The following is a 19,943-nucleotide window of genomic DNA, read 5'->3' as shown; positions in this document are numbered from 1 at the left end:
GAAGAAGCAGTTAAGTTTACCATTGGAAATTTTATTCTACTCACAAAACATTGTTTATAAATTGCACTATTGATAAAAGGAAATGTTTTAATACAGGATGGTAAAAACCGACTGCGTTCAACAAAAATGTGAACAAATATTCCCTGAATGGGTTTCCAAGTTCTACAACGGATCGAAGGATGACCTATGCCATATCACATCTATAATCTAGGTTTAAATTAAGTTTCACAAAAAAGCAAATTATCAAAATGGTCTACAGTGACCCTCAATTATCTTTAATTACTTATCTAACTTGTCGTAAATTACAGTGGCTGATGTGGCCTCTCAATATCTATAGAACAGAAAAATTATCACCTTTCAGATTTTTACTTCAAGTGGCAAATGTGAACACCATGAGCTTTAATTGACGATCGACACTAGTATTACGCAAAAAGGGGATGTAACAGATGAAACTTCTGCATTTCTGAGTGAAGCTTTATGTGCTCAAAAATGTGGCATCGCGTGCATTCATTACTTTGTCGGTGTTCATCAGGGGGTGGCGGACAGCACAGCTCCGCTCACCTCGCCGTCTCGGAAGCAACTCTCTCCTAACTTCTCCTTACTACAATTTACCGAAGTTGGTTTAAAAAAAATATATCTGGCTGTGTTTTCATCTGATCAGTCATAATCTCAATGTTAACCTTAAGCTCTGCCTACAAAAATTTTGTCCATCCAATGAGAAACGTTATACTTTCCGTGGTGGGGCAATGTTTTTAAAGTTTGCAACGTAACAGAGACGCGAAAAAGTCTCACGCTAAAACTTGCAGCTGGTGTGGTCCTTTTAGCGTTATCGTAAGATCTATACTGTTCTTCTGGAGGGCTTTATCTTTTAACATGGGCTGGTGGGTGGTCCTAACGTAACAGAGACACGAAAAAGTCTCAAGCTAAGACTTGCGGGTGGTGTAGCCCTTTTTGTGTTATCGTAAGATCTATACTGTTCTTCTGGAGGGGTCTAGCTTTTAACATGGACTGGGGTGTGGTCCTAACGTAACAGAGACGCGAAAAAGTCTAACGCTAAAACTTGTGGGTGGTGTGGTCCTAGCAGTTAGCTGGCGACGTGGGTGTCCGTCCATCCCTTACCGTAGGGCCTTCCAGCTTAACACGGTTCTGCTCTCGGCTTCTGTTCTCGTTTCTCCCCTCGGAACTGCGTCGGTCTCGCGGTGGGAAGGTATGACATGCATTTAGGCATTCTTGTGTTAGTCTGTGGTATTCCATTTGCTCACTTGTTACTCGTATTACTTTGGTTAATTTAATGTCATGATTTATTCGGAGCTATGTGACATACTACTGGATTTGCTTATCATGTCAGGGTTTTCATGGAAGGTGTTGGATTTGCCTGACACCTTACATAGTACTACATAAAAACTGAAGCGTCACAAAAGACAAATTGCAATAACTTTCGGAAAACTTTTATTGCCTGTGGACCCAAGAACAAAAGTACTGTAAGATTAACTGACAACAAGCCAGCCGCTAACACGGTAGTTGCAACGTGCTCAAGGTGGCAATTGTCAGCGTATTCATGATACATACGGAAGCTGTAGTCAGATGAGTTGAACACAGCTAAATCCTAAAGGACTGAAGGGAAGACTGACGATATGTCACGAAGTGGACTATGAGGATCTTCATAATGACAGTAAGCGTCAGAATGAATGCAGCGATGATGCTCAGAAAATAATCTGACACGCCTCCAAATGGTAGTCAAACTGCTCAACGCTAAACGACATGCTTCTCAGTAAGCATGACACATCAAAATCTCCTGAAGGGTTCTGCAGTGCAATTCTCGACCTAGAATGAGCCCCCAAAGGTCTCAGAACGCTCTTAGAATCATCTACGAATAAGGATTCCACTGCCTGGACTCCATGAGATCTCACCGGATGTGATCTCGCAAAGCTTATCAGCTCTCCGAGCTCCAGGCTGCCAAGCACAACAGTTTTGTCCATCTTCCTCCACTATGTACGCAGGACATTGAATATCTCGTCGTATTGTCTTTGACATTGGTGAGCTCAATTTTCATCGTTATTCAGTGAATAATAGATTGTGGGTAACCCTTCTTGCCAGTCTTCGTTACAGTAGAGTTAACTTTCCTATCCCACTTCGAAATATACCTGGATAGACACCGTGACTGAGACGGCATTTTCACACCGTCTTCTTTTGGAGCACCTGACACTGTTTTTCGATATTCCTGAGCAGTCGAGAAGATTGCAGCTTAACAACAAGCCTATTATGCCCCTGCTCAACTGTTTTACGTTCACAAAATTTGGCAACGTTCCGTAACCATCAGTCAATCTTTAAACGGGACATTCCATTCAGAGAGAAGCGCAACACTTCAATTAAACTATACCTGTCCAACTTCTGTGACTTTCAAGGAAGTCTCGCGATGTCCAGGCGTGGCTTAACTGGAATATTTTTGTCCATAAAGTCAGTCTGTGAAGTCTTCTAATACTCACATACAATTTTTATATGAATAAACGCAGTGGAAGGAGAAGCTTTTACTTTCTGTTGCGCCACGATTCCACATGGGACATGAACTATCCTGTGGCAGTCAGCAGAACGACGCCATAAAGGTGGAAGCATTTGTCAACCTGAAGTCCAGACACCATTGCAAAAGAAGACATGTTCAGAGTGCATGAGTACTTATTCAGGACGCTGATAATACGGAAAGCGCCAACTAGTGCCTCTCTTACCGTGCTGACAGAGCTCTGCAGAAGTTAACCAAACAAGAAACCCACAGGAAATGTAATGATTGCGGCCCAGTGGCGCCAACGTGCCACTCCAGATTGCTTTGAGTTCCAAGATGGGAGTTCAAATGGTTCAAATGGCTCTGAGCACTATGGGACTTAACAGCTATGGTCATGAGTCCCCCAGAACTTAGAACTATTTAAACCTAACTAACCTAAGGACATCACACAACACCCAGTCATCACGAGGCAGAGAAAGTCCCTGACTCCACCGGGAATCGAACCCGGAAACCCGGGCGCGGGAAGCGAGAAAGCTACCGCCCGACCACAAGCTGCGGACAAGATGGGAGTGCTGCTATTGGCGAAACACTAATTAAACGGATCATAAATATAATTTCTAAATCAGACATTCACTCTTGGATGTTCTCAGTATTGTCAGATGTTCGTCGACATTCTTTTTAATTGACAGTATCTAAATACTTACACGATGCTGAGCGTCACAGTCTATGCTAGCTACTAACTTTTGGACAAAGTCCATCGCAATATCAAATTAAGTAACCATCCACATTCGACGTACTTTGACTCCAGTAACTGCAAGCATTCACCTGAGCTGGAGTCCATATGCGGACAAATCTTCGCGCTGCTGGGTCGCCTGATAGGGGACTTCTTCTGCTGACAACAACTCCCCGTTTGGGGGGGGGGGGGGGAGGCACGGTCGTGTGCTCGAGTACATGCTAGGGGCGGGCCAACTACACTGTTGCTGCTCAATGACCCATATGGGCTCTCATTGGTGCTGATCACCAACCATTGTAGGCATACACTTTCGACTTGCTGGATTCTGTGGTCTAAACACGCATTTTCCGCAGTCTCGATTGTTGCGTCTGTCACACATTGCTGGTAGTGTGTGATAATATCGTCAGCTTTCTGCAGCCTCGCTGATGTCATCAGCCATCATTGTTTGCACGTGTTGCCTCCCTAGCAGGCGGTTGGTGGCAGTCCGCACGTTTGTTGCCAGCTGTATCACTGGAGGGGCAACAGTCTTCCCACCAGCTGCAATCCGTCTCTATACCTAACATGAATAATGGATTAATATACTCAGAGATGGTTTACTAATGCTCCACAATGTATTACCTGTTACTACCGACTCTAACAACGAATTGCAGGCAAAGAAGTGGACCTTCATCCTGATCTAAAATGCTTGATTTCTCCGTCTTCCTTAGTCACTTTTCACTTCAAAATTACATGTACCGCAATCAAAAGTATTTCGTACATTCTCCAATGGCACAGAAAGGAGAAGAACACTTTTCATTATTTTGAACAGCTCAAATGAGATATGTGGTTTTATTTGTAATTTCTTGAGGCTTATGCTGTTTGATTGCATGTCTTTCATCAGTTAAGATAGTCTATAAATGTAGATTTCTGAGTTGTTGGATTGACATTGAAAGTTTAAATACAATACCTTCTACGTTCATACTTAATTATGTAAACCTTGTATTCATAGTAACTCAGGATATGATAACTAGTTTCCATGCTATTACACAGTTCTATCAGGAAATGAAATTAATGTTGTGAGGTATAATAAAGCATAGAGTGGTTTTGTTCATTGTGGTTATAGATTTGAAGTTTTCGAAAACAGTACTTAATTTTATCATTGTATAGTTAAAACACCTGTTGGTACCTTTTCTTTTGCTTTGTATACGATTTCCAGTTTATTTTAAATGTATTTGAATAATGAATGATACGCTACCAGTTTGACACTACAAATTTTCCGCAAGGAACAAGAGGTAACGACAGATTGTGAAGAAACAACATTAGATGACACGAAATGGCAGACACAGAAAAGTTTAAGCAGAGAGTATTAAAGGTGAAAGGGTACTGGATTAGAAATGACATAAAGTGATGTGAGAAAGCAAAAAGGGTATACAGCGAGAATATGAAGGAATAGTGCAAGAGAATGAAGCAGTGATTTCTCTGGGTCTTTTAGAGGCTCCATACAAAAACTGAAACAACAATAATAATGTACACAAATAACAAATTGATATAAAATTATTTGTAAAGGACGAGGAAAGGGAGTCTTGTGTCTATGGTCTACCTTTAAAAACCATTCCTGCATTGTTCTGAAATTGCTTGAGACAACAAATGAAACTTTAGTCACTGAATCTGCAACATCTATCAATTCTCAGTCTAAATTACATAAACACTACTTCTCAGATACAGTTAATTTTAGTTAGTTACAGTAACGTCATAATTCGCTGAGCTGAAGTATTCCTCCAAAGAGTAAAATGAATCTTCTGTGAGAAAGTATTTCGTAGTGGACTTAAAATTTATGTATTTATAGACTGACTAACTTCAGTCCATGGAAGAAGTTGTTGAGCAGTCATGCTGCAAACTATTTTCTGAATGAAAGAGAACATATCTCACCATTATAAAAGCGTACTCAGTAGAAACTAAATGCAATCTGACCTCTTTATTGTAACGCAATCAATATCAAAGCAAGCAATCAATCCTAAACAATACGTTGTGTATATCAATGGTAAGGTCTCTGTGGTCCGTGTATGCTTTTGTCAGGGAACGGCACCACATCGAGAATTCTGTCCACCGTACCCTCCCTCCTGCACTCCACTCCACACCACAAAACTGGAATGCTAGGGCACTGAAACGGAATGAATAGCGGTGGGGATCGCAAAGCGGCTGCATTCCACCACGAGGCACGTACAGAGCCCATGAAGTCAAAGAGGCACCGCAGACCGCGCTGCCGATAAATTACGCCCCTATTCGTGAGGAGAAACGGTCGGTGAAGTTTGTCCTCTTCCAGCCACATCATTTATTGAACTACAAAGACGGCTTGCAGTAAAAATAACCATAGAATTTACATCATTGGTATTTGACAGCAACGTAGTTTACAAGGTGGAAGGGATTGCTACTATATACTTATGTGTCTGAGAATTACACTACTGGCCACTAAAACTGCTACACCAAGAAGAAATGCAGATGATAAACGGGTATTAATTGGACAAATATATTATACTAGAACTCACATGTGATTACATTTTCACGCAATTTGGGTGCATAGATTCTGAGAAATCAGTACCCAGAACAACCACCTCTGGCCGTAATAACGGCCTTGATACGCCTGGGCATTGAGTCAAACAGAGCTTGGATGGCGTGTACAGGCACAGCTGCCCATGCAGCTTCAACACCATACCACAGTTCATTAAGAGTAGTGACTGGCGTTTTGTGACGAGCCAGTTGTTCGGCTACTATTGACCAGACGTTTTTAATTGGTGAGAGATGTGGAGAATGTGCTGGCCAGGGCAGCAGTCGAACATTTTCTGTATCCAGAAAAGCCCATACAGGACCTGCAACATGCGGTCGTGCATTATCCTGCTGAAATGTAGGATTTTGCAGGGATTGAATGAAGGGTAGAGCCACGGGTCGTAACAAATCTGAAATGTAACGTCCACTGTTCAAAGTGCCGTCAATGCGAACAAGAACGACCGAGACGTGTAACCAATGGCACCCCATACATCACGCTGGGCGATACGCCAGTATGGCGATGAAGAATACACGCTTCCAATGTGCGTTCACAGCCATGTCGCCAAACACGGGTGCGACCATCATGATGCTGTAAACAGAACTTGGATTCATCCGAGAAAATGTTTTGCCATAAGTGCACCCAGGTTCGTCGTTGAGTACACCATCGAAGGCGCTCATGTATGTGATATAGCGTCAAGGGTAACCGCAGCCACGGTCTCCGAGCTGATAGTCCATGCTACTGCAAACGTCGTCGAACTGTTCGTGCAGATGGTTGTTGTCTTGTAAACGTCCCCATCTGTTGACTCACCGATCGAGACGTGGCTGCACGATCCGTTACAGCCATGCTGATAAGATGCCTGTCATCTCGACTGCTAGTGATACGAGGCCGTTGGGATCCAGCACAGCGTTCCGTGTTACCCTCCTGAACCCACCGATTCCTTATTCTGATAATAGTCATTGGATCTCGACCATCGCGGGCAGCAGTGTCGCGATACGATAAACCGCAATCGCGATGGGCTACAATCCGACCTTTATCAAAGTCGGAAACGTGATGGTACGCATTTCTCCTCCTTACACGAGACATCACAACAACGTTTCACCAGGCAACGCCGGTCAACTGCTGTTTGTGTATGAGAAATCGTTTGGAAGCTTTCCTCATGTCAGCACATTGTAGGTGTCGCCAACCTTGAGTGAATGCTCTGAAAAGCTAATCATTTGCATATCACAGAATCTTCTTCCTGTGGGTTAAATTTCGCGTCTGCAGCATGTCATCTTCGTGGTGTAGCAATTTTAATGGCCAGTAGTGTATCTCAAAAGAAGAGTATAGGTAGGCAGAGGAAATTTCATGACAGCAGTAGACTGACAGTGGACTTGCAGAAGAATTAACTTGGGAACTACGTTGTATTAAGTCATGAATTATTTAAGGAATGTACAATAAATGATGAAACTACGAGGAGCGTTCAATAAGTAACGCAATACAGTTTTTCATCCAATTTCAGTTGAAAAAAGGCAGAATATTTCGTGCGACATCGTGGAATATTCCCACTTCAGCTCCTATAGTTTCATAAATTTCGATTGGTTTTGCGACTACACATAGCCTTCAAAATGGCGTCTATAATAGAGATTGCGTTCCAAGCAGGGAGCTGTCATTGAGTTTCTTTTGGTGGAAAACCAGAACATCGAAAATACAAGTACTTGCAGAATGTCTACGAAGACCTGGCAGTGAACAAAAGCACGGTGAGTCGTTGGGCTAGGCGTCTGTCATCATCGCAAAAAGGTCGCGCCAACCAGTCAGATCTCCGGCTTGCCGTACGGCCGCATGCAGCCTTAGGAATTTAAAGAAACGTCTTCAGCGGGTTCATCGCCAGGAAAATGCAAACGAACTTCTCCTTCTCCATGACAATGCCAGGTCTCACACAAGTCTGTGCACTCGAGAGGGGCTCACAAAACTTCATGGACTGTTCTTCCTCATCCCTCCTGCAGCCCCGACTTCCATCCGTATGGCTCAATGAACGATACACTCCGCAAGAAGCAGTACATGGATGATGGTGACGTTACTGATGCAGTAAGACGTTGGCTGCGATTTTGAACAGTAGTGTTGTGCCATGCAGACATACAGGCCCTCCCAGTGAAATGGCGTAAGGCATTGAACGGAGATTATGTTGTGAAATAGGGTTTTGTAGGTAAAAGACTGGGGATTAATATGGCATATTGAATTTCTGAACAAAATCAGTCTGCTTTTAAAAAAAATAATGTGTTGCATTTCATATTGAACGGCCCTAGTTGCAACTTTAACTCTTCACCTATTTCCTGTATTAGTGAAGACAGGTCTCCTGCAAAGATACAGCGGGCCGCCTGGTTGACGCAAGCACTTTGCGTAGTAGAGGATCATGTTTTGTGGTCTGATGGAAAGGTTTGCCATTTGCACATTTGCACTGCGGTAAGATGTATTCTGACGACCCGCAGTGTGAGCAGATTTGTGTTCTTGGTTCGTAACGCGAAAATGAAGGTAGAGAACATCACTGAACATTCGTGGTTTGGAGTCGTGTGTCCCTCGTTGAGATTTGTCCTTCGTGTTTTTGTGAGGAGAGTATGTTTCGACACATGCTACGGAATCTGTTTGTTTCTAATTCTGAATGAAGAACTATTAATTTCGTCACACTCCCAGTCAAGTAACCCTGGCCAATGTTTCACGACTTGTATGGATTTTTCTTATTATTTGTTTTCCCATGTTGGAACATCCTGAGTCACGTGTTTCCAGAACACTGATGTTATAAATGTCAGGAAAAAAAACAAAGAATCGTTCACCATGCCGGAACTTTATGACAAATGTAATGAAGTACAGGTTTTTCTAATGAATGAATAATACGAAAGTAATGACTCAGACTGTCATACACAATGTTACGTGCGTGCGAAATTTGCTCGAAATATTATACATTCACTCTGTTGGCTACTAGGATGGTTCTGCACCATCGAATTTATCTAGCATTTCTCTCCCAAATTGACAACATTTGACATCATTAAACAGATACAAATATCTCTGTCAATTGATGGATGGGTAGCTGTTGCTTGCTGTCCATGGGCTCATTTTTTGTTTGTGGCAGTGTTTTCAGTCTTTTCTTTTTTTGTTGGAAAAATGCTGTGGTTTTAGCGTTCAGTTGAGACAATAATGGGACATTTGAAGTTTTGCTGAGTCATTTTTCCAGAACAAATCACAGGATTGTAGGCCAGTGTTAAGGACTGTTACCGATCAGATGCTAATGATGTTTTATTTAACATTATTTATTTGTGTCTCAATGTAACGAATTTATGGGTAAAGGTCATACACAGGGTATTAGTTTCAACTTGAGACAACTAAATATCTCGAAAAGGACATACCGTAGAAAAAAATGTTTTAGGTGAAAAGGTAATATTAGTAAAGCGTACATCTGTCTGCGCTACAGCTGGCCATCTCCTAACCGCCCCTTCTGCGTAGGTGGGGGTCAGCTTCATATTTTCAAATGACAGCCCCCAATCTTTATTGCACATCCAGATTCTAAGTCAAACCTTTTATTTCAATTTATGGTATGTGGCATTTTAATCAGCAAAAATGAAAGAGAGTGTCTCTCTTTTTGTAATTAAGAAGCGATGCATTTGATTTTACATTTAATTTACGATATAAATGAACACTTTTTCAAAATTAGTTGACTTTAGTACAGTAGTCAAGCCACAGCCACAGTAAATTAGAGGAAGTTCTCATGAATAGTTTTGATGAAACTGTCAGCCTTACCAGATGTAAGAAGTATGGAATAAGTCTGCTATTAGTTATCAGAACCTGATATATAAGTAGCATCTAAACGCAAAATCTTCGTCATAGGAAACAATACTGTGAATTTACCATGTTAAATTAAACTTCGTTAGGCAGTAATGGCAAAGGAGCAACATGTCTGCAGTTGATGGCTGTGAAGCCTTTATCTATACAGAGCATTAAAATCTTAATGTCGTACATGTTGGATTAGAATCGGTGTTGTCCAACTACTTACAGAACGAACCTGACAAGTAAAACTCTTGTCTTATTAACCTTAGTAATTCTGCTGATATTCTGAAATATACATAGCTGCAAAAAATTAATAGTTTTTTAAAAAATAGTAAAATTCCCTAATAACACGATAGGTGCGTCTTGGGGTAAATAAATTTCCTTAAGTAGGGTACAAAACTGAACCTTGATGAAGTTAATGAAATAACAATATCCATGCATGAATACTACATACTATCATCTGTATATATTGTCTCCAAACCAATGGATCAACTCTGAGTTTTAGTATCAGCAGATGTAATCATCTGCAGAAAGTCCTTTCTCTTATAACAGTTGATATTGATGTTCAAGCGTTACTTGAGCGTTGCAAGTGTAATATTACAGTACAAATATGGCTAGACATTGACATTTCTGGCAAATAAGCTGCTTGTACGGTAACTTAGTTTTCTGTTCCCTGCAGTATTGATTGTCTTGAGTCTCCAAAGCATTGGAGTGCTTGATTTCGGTGGCAGCCCTCGAACGCTTCCATTAGGTTGACTGATTTTGGTGTGTGTTTTCCTGCCTAGTTCTCGCGCTGTCCGCTTACCCGCTTCCAGCGGAACGCAAAACACAAGCAATGTAATACGGTAAAATAAGTGTCTGTCACAGGTGCACCTGTCATAGATATCCATCGAAATCAACCACCCCAATCGTTAGAGGCAAGAGGACTCACAGAAATAAAGCTCAGCAATGGTGAGAGGCATGGGGACTCATGGAAATCAAACATCCCGATGGGAACCGAAAGCTATTACATTGACGTCGCTGACTCTGGATCACGCTAAACGTGGTTTCCAGCCACACATTGAAATGACTAACCATATTATACTCTACAACCAATTTTGCGATACTAAAGTAAATTTTATAGATAAATATCAGTCGTTAGAACACAAAGTTTTACATTTACGTCGTAAATGAAATGTAGAATCAAATGCGTCATCATTTTTAGGTCTTTGCTTTTTCTGTTACTATTCATCTTTGTTTTTTCATCAGTAGATACTTCTTTTATACTCTAGACATATTTTTTTTTTATTTAAGCCTCTCTGAAAGTGAATCCTCAAAATGAAATTTTTTTTCTCACGCCGCAGTTTTCTCCGTCGATAAGCTCGACGTTTCTCGAGGCTTCTCTATCAGTGTGTCCTATGAGGATACGAAAAGTAGTACTTATGAGGAACACCTCTTCCATAGTCCATTGACTCATTGTATGACACAGTTAATGAGCTCCAATTGCTGCAGCCCTGATCCATAACTTCACACGAATATAGTGACAGCTAAGGCACACGGAAGGATTTGGAGCAGAACAACGAACATCACTGGAATTGTTTGTTTGTATTGCGTATCATAAAAAATGCGCCTCTGTTATGCATAGTTCTCAGTCATTATGAGTCGGATGATGTCGTGCCGTACTCCTGGGCCAAATACAAAAAACATATTTTAAAACTATGGGAATATGGTGCACACCAATTCAAAATTCTGGTCTCCGAAATGAAGATATAATGTCGAAACCAGAAAAAACATTTAAGATTTTAGCAGATTTGTTGGTTACATACAGTAATGTCATTTATAAACACTGTTGAGCATAACGCAAAAAAGATTTTATGCAAAATATACGAGGTTCACGCCAAAATAAATTCACAATGTGTTTTTAAAACTTGCAGTTTATTTTCCATACCTTTGACATGTTTGGCTTTAGGAAAGGTAAAGTCGCCGTAGAGGCAGTTCTGACGTTGCGGTTGATAATGGAAGCCAGAGCGAAGAAAAACCCAGACATGTTCATGGGATTTGTCAACCTGGAAAAAGCGGTCGACAGTGCAAAATGGGACAAGATGTTCGGAATTCTGAAATAAACGGGGGTAACCAATAAGCAAAGAAGAGTTATATACGATATGTATAATAACCAAGTGAGAACAATAAGACTGGAAGGCCGAGAACGAAACGCTCGGATTAAATAGCGTGTAAAAAGGGATGTAGTCTTTCGCCCCTCCTGTTCGACCTATAGATCCGAGAAGCAACGACGATTTAAAAGGAAGTTTCAAGAGCTGAATTAAAATTCTATATGATAATATTGCAATACTCAGTGAAAGTAGAGAAGAATTACAGGATCTGTTGAATGGAATGAACCGTCAACTGAGTTTAGAATATAGATTGAGAGTAAATCGAAGAAAGATGAAGATAATGATAAGTATCAGAAGTGAGAATAGCGAGAAACTTAACATCAGAACTAGTGATCACGAAGCAGGCTTAGTTTACCGTTTTCCGTGTGGTTACGATTTCTATTACTGTCGCTCATTCTCAGTACCAGTGGTCATTTCTTTGTCATTATTGAGATGCATACCGGAAATGTGAAAGGCAGCACCTTTAAATTATATCGCTGATGAATGTTGAAGCTATATTGGCCACTGACTTCATGAGTATCCACATCACGATTATAGATTTAGGTGGAAGTGTCTTGACGTTAAATTTCGAGGATAACCCCATTAAATTAATTTTTGATAAGCTTGTTTCCTGAGGTGACTAAGAAGTGACTTTGCCCTAGATTTCTTGCTCGACCTGAATTGTGATCGGAACTGGAGGCGCTTCTAAATTACGTAAGTCGATAAGTTTGCCTTCCTTCGATCGTGGAAGGAATGAAGTTTTGTGAAAATTGCGACCAGAGAGCACTGATGGTGAAGGGCGCTCGTCACAGATCGACCGATCAGCATTCTATCACATACTTAGTAACGATGCATAGGTGTGTGAAGTACAGACAGTAGGAGTAAAATTGTTTGTGTTGTGGCATGAGTAGAGGTGTGTGCTTATGTAGTGTGTAGTAGTAGGAAGCTAGTCGGATGTGTAGAATAGTGAGATATTGGTATTTGTGATGTAATTAAAACCATAGATAGTGTGTTTGTAATTGAAAGTAAGACCACATATGGAACTTGTATATTTCCAGTATTCTTGACTTACTAGTGAGCAATTTTAAGCATATTATGAAATCCATTTTGTAAGTTGAATGTCTGGGGCAAGGCATTTCTGTATTCTTTGAATTAGTAGTATGTATGTGAGGTTATGTAAAAAACTCCACCCTGGAAACGAAATGATAATATGGATTTGATGGCCTGGGGGTGCCCACCTGGGGAAGGTCGGCCACTCAGTTGCAAGTCTTTTCAGTTGGCGCCACACTGGACGACCTACGTACTAATGTCGATGAAATGACGTGGCTGGGTTTCGAACATGGGCCTGGTGCATGGCAGTCAGACGCGCTGACCACTCAGCTAAGAAGGCGGACACTCCCAACCTTTACAGCTATTGCTGGTGAAAAATAATGGATTTTGTAATTTCTTGCTTAAATGTCATATTACTTGTCTATTTGTCTGTGAATCCAGTCCAGTCAGTGGTGAGAACTGCACACTGCCATGATTCAGCACTGCTGTAACTGGGTAACCTCTTTTGATGTTAGTCAATTGTCAGGATGAGTATTATTGCAAAGGGCATTTGATTCTAAAGCATTATGTCAGGGTGAAAAACACTAAATAAATTAGTTTTTCTCTCTTAACAACATGTGGGCAGTGTGGGTTCTTCCTTGGCTTGGGTATGAGGTAGAATGAAAAAGCATTTTTACATAAGATAACCTTTATTGAAAGATTTGTACAATGGTTTCCTTACTGGATTGTTCTGGCTGGGAGGGCGGCAGCTGTGTCGTTTGCGAAGCCTTCCACTGCGTGCGTGGCGGCGTCTGATTACGCCTGGCAGTGTATATCTCATGGCGCTGTTTCGCCCAGTTGACTGGAGACGTGCATCGTGAGGTGGCCCGTTTAGTTACGGAGAACAAAGTCGTGAATCGGATGGTGATACCTTGTATGTGGCGTCGCAGTGTTTCTTTTTTCTAAGCGGCTGCATGTGTCAGTGTTGTGCGTCGGCCCGCCGAGCAGCGCGGCAGTGGAAGGCCAGTGTCCTGGACTCAAACAACGGACTCCAGCTTGCCAGTCTTCGGCTGTCAGATCTTCATCACCAGCTCACAGGTGACTGCTGATGCGAGGCCGTCTCCCTCCTGTCCTCACGAGTCACCCGGGTACGTAAAAATCAGTCTTCAAATTCCTTCTAACTTCTGTCTTCTGGCGGCGAGGCTGCTACTTGCTATTCCATTATATCTTCTGTGTATGATGTAGTCTCTTCCTGCATGACGGTATTCACCACCGACTGATCTGTACTGGAACTGAACTCGAACCGAATGGTTCAAATGGCTCTGAGCACTATGGGACTTAACATCTATGGTCATCAGTCCCCTAGAACTTAGAACTACTTAAACCTAACTAACCTAAGGACATCACACAACACCCAGCCATCACGAGGCAGAGAAAATCCCTGACCCCGCCGGGAATCGAACCCGGGAACCCGGGCGTGGGAAGCGAGAACGCTACCGCACGACCACGAGCTGCGGGCTAACTCGAACCGAAACTGAACTGAAAACTACTACTGTCGGGCCCACTGTGTCTCGCGTATTTATTTACTTCAGTTCATTGGAGGTGAACGACTTCACGGTCATTGCCTCTTCTGTCACATTGAAAAGCTTCTCGAAGAATCTTCTTAACGTCTGTCGTTGGCTCTTGGAATGTAGGCGAAGGCCTTTGATCACATGTGACAATTGAGAAACACGTGAGCCGGTCGGGCGATGCCCTGACGGCTGAATCGACAGCTTCTGGTTATGTGGGGAGGGCGATGGCTTCCCCTGAACGTGCTTACTTGCAAGCGCCGGCCGTTGCCACTGCTGCTCTGCCTGCTGTTTGCCAGTGTTTAACTCTTCTAAACTAAACTAAGTTTTTCATTTATTTTCTAATTTCTACTTCACTTCACATTGATTTCACTAATTTATTTACCTATCTTAAGTACCACTCAGCACTGCTCACACAAGGAGTATGGGCAAGGCCGAGGTCCAGAGCAATCTGAGCTATCCCAGGCACACAAAGCAGCCTGGAGTCCTGCTGGCAGCCAGCATATGGAGCTGCAGGGGGAGCGTAATGGCACAGGCAAAGACATCAATGGTACTATCATGTACCATACACAGTCCACCTCTGACGTTACATGGGTCCGATCTGTTTGGATCCTGCTGCAGCTTGGCACATTCCTTGATACAGACGAACTTCGTTTATTGTCCAGAAAGGCCAGATGGTGCCACGCCCACTTACCTACTGAATGTGGTGAAAGCAGCTTGCTGTGTATGCATGACCCTCCCACCGTAACACAATCAGAGGTGTGCATGGCTCTCTACCATGAGTCAAGCATCACGATGCTGTTTATGGATGAAGTTGATGGAAAAGATGAACGCTGGTGCACCCAGGGGGTGTGTCATCCACAGTGCCTGCCAATGATCCACTCACTGATGACACCACACTACAAGATGTCAGGGAGGTGAGACAATGTGCTCACATGAACCGAACTGTCTGTTGCTATGTGGGACTTGACTTTCTGTCACAAAAGGTGATCAAGATAGCTGCTGCATTCCAGTTGGGTGCAGTACAGAGTCAGTGCGAGACACACTTACGCATAAGCTAGTTCCGAGATGGGAGCATCCTGCACCTAATGGCCCTTGCCAACCTCTCTATCTGCGCTTGTCTTCGTGTATCGTGGTGCAGCTGAGAATGGAAAATTATGGAGTCAACACGAGCCATTGAGGTTCCTCGGAGACACATAGAAAGGAAAGTCACTGGGCTCACAATCTTTGGTCACTGACAACTGAAATATCGAACACCCTCCCCAGGACCCTCCTATTACCCTCTACAAAGGTTCATCAATATGTGCTGGTGCCATTAGTATTCGTTCGTGTGAAAGTGTAGTTCAAAATACGACGAATACTAAGGACAATTGTGCGTTCTCTTAAAGCAGGTCACTGACAACTGCAATATCGAGCCATTCCAGTAACCACCAAGTATCCTCCACAAAGGTCCACCAGGCCATCAGTGTTCAGCATGTGAGAAGTGTAGTTCAGTATGCGACGAACATTAAGGAAAACTATTTTTATTGATGTTGTGTCGGCCACTGTGGCCGAGCGGTTGTATGCGCTTCGGTCCGGAACCGCGCTGCTGCTACGGTCGCAGGTTCGAATCCTGCCTCGGGCATGGATGTGTTTGATGTCCTTAGGTTTGTTAGGTTTAAGTAGTTCTAAGTCTAGAGGACTGATGACCTCAGATGTTAGGCCCCATAGTGCTCAGAGCCGTTTGAACCATTTGAAGTTGTTGTCTCTATGTCTGATGAAATGCAGTCAAACAGAAATTGATGTTTCGTCTGTGTGTTGCTTTATTTCATTCACTTTCAACTGTTTGGTGACATTGTATAGAGCATTGTTGAGTCCTTGTTACCGCTGACTTAATTAAATAAATTTTACTACATGATTTGATGCCATGGAGTTTAGTGTTGCAAATTTGATTGTACAGTTGGGTCAATATGGTTAGCCGTTTCAATGTTTGGTTTATTAACTACGAGGGACATTCTGTAAGTAACGCAACACATTTTTTCTCTTCCAAATATGCGGAATTTCTTGTGCAACATCGTGGTATATTCCCGCTTCAGCCTCTATAGTTTCATGAAGTTTCTATGGGTGGTGACGCTATACGTAGCCTTCAAAGTGGTGTCTCTAACGGAGGTGTGTTTCAAGCAGAATACCGCGACTGAGTTCTTTTGGCGGAAGATCAGCACATCACAAGTATCCCTAGGCGCTTTCAGAATGTCTACGGAGACAAAAGCAATGTGAATCATTGGGTGAGGCGTCTGTCATCATCGCAACAAGGTCACCCAAACCTCTTCGACCTTCCATATGCCGCACGGCCGCATACAGACGTTACTCCTGGTACCGTCAGGAAATTGAAGAGACGACTTCAGCCTCATCGTCGTGACAAAAAAGGAAATGAACTTCTTCCTCTCTATGACAGCACAAGACCTCATACAAATCTGCGCACCTGAGAGGAGTTCAAAAATCTTCATTGTATTGTTGCATTACTTATTGAAACCTCCTCTTATCTTTTGGTTGAACCCGTATTCTAGATAGTGTTTATGTTTTACTTTATTTATTGATGTCCTATCTGTGATATCGTGGACTTATTTGCATCGATTTATTCTAAACTGATTGTATATCCTGTGGCATTTTTACTAGTCACTGGTGAGGCGATTGCACACTCTAACCTTGTATACTAGTAACACAACCAGTTTTTAGTTGCAACACTTCTTTATTGATTACACATACTCATGAATTCATCAGCAGTAATAATCAATTAACAACATTTCCATATCAAGGCCCTATCCACGATTAGTATTTAAAAATGCACAAAAAAGACTATAAAGAATTGTAGAGCACAGAAACAGCTTCAGATATATAGTCAGTTAAAATGTTATATAGGAATGAAACTTTTCGATGCAATGGAAGCAATAACCTAACTTGCAAACAGGAGGTACTTCAGTCTTGCCACAGCCATACTGCAATATGACAAAATCTTAAATTACTTTAAACAAGCAACTTAGAAATAGGCACAACCAGGATGAAATTTGCCCTTTGTGTGTGTTTATGTTCATCAATTCACTGACATATTTTATTAACACTCAGTTTTACACCTATGCAAGCTTAAGGCAAAGTGTCAATTTAATGAACATGTGATGGACGCGAGCAAACGTTTATCTATTACTATTTCACAAACACACATTCCAAAGGGTGAACTTATACTCAACTTTGGACAGTAGGAAATCTTTCACCTAAAAAAAGCCTCTCGTTGAATGGAATAGAGAAATCGCGCGTTAACGGGGTCCGGACGGCCCTGAGTTCAAACCCTGAGATTTCCGTCACACTGCAAGCCCGCAGGGCGAGATTTGCTCGCGTCGACCACTATACACGTTTCTTCAGCGTGCCACTAAGCACCAAATCCAAACTTACAAATACGAGGCGCTATTTCTAGCTACTTTAGTAACATAATTTCATGGCCGTTCCAGAACATAACTCGCCTCGCGACCACTGCAGTGAATGTTTTGTTGCCCATTAGCACGAGCAACTGCAACAGTCAACAGTCCTTAAGTACACAATAATATTCGCTATATATAGAAGGAGGAACACACCATGAAAGCTTGGCGATTAATTTTTTCTTCTTCATGTGAAATTCACACGCTATCCATCCACAGAGCTCTCGAGGTATTAGTAAATCCTGGTCGCCACTGGCCAGCCGTGTCAATACAACTTTAATACTTTCCGGCAGCGGCCCATGCTTCTTCGTTGCTCCAACTCAACTGGTCCTCACGACATACGGCCGTGCCACGTGACATGGTGCCCCCAACTCCCCACAACGACAACCTGGAAAGCACATCACGTCACAGACTGACTCGGCTCATACACGGACCCACTCTCCTCGAGTTGCGCACGCGCGGCACCATAAATAGCCTAAGACGCAAAGAGAACAGGGCACAGGGACAACGATTAAAGATGAAAGTAAGAATCATATCGCCTGGCGCCAGAAACCCACCGGCTCAGTCACTATTTTCTTATGGAAAATAATTTATGAAAATTGTTGGTCTGTGCTTTGCTCTAACTCTGTCTTGCATCTGCATACGATGAACCTCATCATGGTAGCATCTATCAAATTGTGTTAAAACTTATAACACAGGAGCCATAGGTAATCACTGCTTGTTCTGGCTTACGTTCATTATTTCATTCGAGACCACAGTTAGATAAAGAATATAGATGAAAGATGTTAATTTACGCTAAAATTTGGATGTGGATGTGCATGGTGTAGATTTCTTTCTGTTTACATGTCTTTCTTATCTTTCTGTTTCATTGATATTTTCTTGTGTGGTTAGAAATGATTAGAAATGCCCTTGCATGTCACGGTCACTCTCCCTGCTCATTGTGTTTGCTGGAGGCGTAGAGTGATGCCATTCCACTGGTTCTGTTGAACTGGCTTAGGTTTTCCGACATATCTTGGCACCTCTAAGTGTTGGTGCATCTGTGCTTTGAACTGGGGAGAGAGAGATTAACGGCAGGGTGCTTCATTCGAGAGCCACAGCGCCGTTTCAGTATTCAGAACCTACGATTATTCAATTTATATTTTCTTTTTCATGTAGATATGTGTGTACTAGGTGTTTGTGCTCTGCTATAGCTGTACTAATTATGTATCCATGCCATATTTTTGTGTTTCATTTGCTACTTCTTGTCTGCCGTTAGTATCTGTGTTGTTGATGTTGTGGTCTTCAGTCCTGAGACTGGTTTGATGCAGCTCTCCATGCTACTCTATCCTGTGCAAGCTTCTTCATCTCCCAGTACCTACTGCAACCTACATCCTTCTGAATCTGCTTAGTGTATTCATCTCTTGGTCTCCCTCTACGATTTTTACCCTCCACGCTGCCCTCCAATACTAAACTGGTGACCCCTTGATGCCTCAACACATGTCCTACCAACCGATCCCTTCTTCTAGCCATTTGTGCCACAAATTCCTCTTCTCTCCAATTCTATTCAATACCTCCTCATTAGTTATGTGCTCTACCCATCTAATTTTCAGCATTGTTCTGTAGCACCACATTTCAAAAGCTTCTATTCTCTTCCTGTCCAAACTATTTATAGTCCATGTTTCACTTCCATACATGGTTGCATTCCATACAAATACTTTCAGAAATGACTTCCTGACACTTAAATCTATAGTCGATGTTAACAAATTTCTCTTCTTCAGAAACGCTTACCTTGCAATCTATAGTCGATGTTAACAAATTTCTCTTCTTCAGAAACGCTTTCCTTGCCATTGCCAGTCTACATTTTATATCCTCTCTACTTCGACCATCATCAGTTATTTTGCTCCCCAAATAGCAAAACTCCTTTACTACTTTAAGTGTCTCATTTCCTAATCTAATTCCCTCAGCATCACCCGACTTAATCCAACTACATTCCATTATCCTCGTTTTGCTTTTGTTGATGTTCATCTTATACCCTCCTTTCGAGACACTGTCAATTCCATTCAACTGCTCTTCCAAGTCCTTTGGTGTCTCTCACAGAATTACGATGTCATCGGCGAAGTTTTTATTTCTTCTCCATGGATTTTAATACCTACTCCAAATTTTTCTTTTGTTTGCTTCACTGCTTGCTCAATGTACAGATTGAATAGCATCGGGGATAGGCTACAACCCTGTCTCACTCC

The sequence above is a fragment of the Schistocerca americana genome, chromosome 3 (assembly GCF_021461395.2).
Source record: "Schistocerca americana isolate TAMUIC-IGC-003095 chromosome 3, iqSchAmer2.1, whole genome shotgun sequence".
NCBI lineage: Eukaryota > Metazoa > Arthropoda > Insecta > Orthoptera > Acrididae > Schistocerca > Schistocerca americana.
This window is presented reverse-complemented; position numbering follows the sequence as displayed.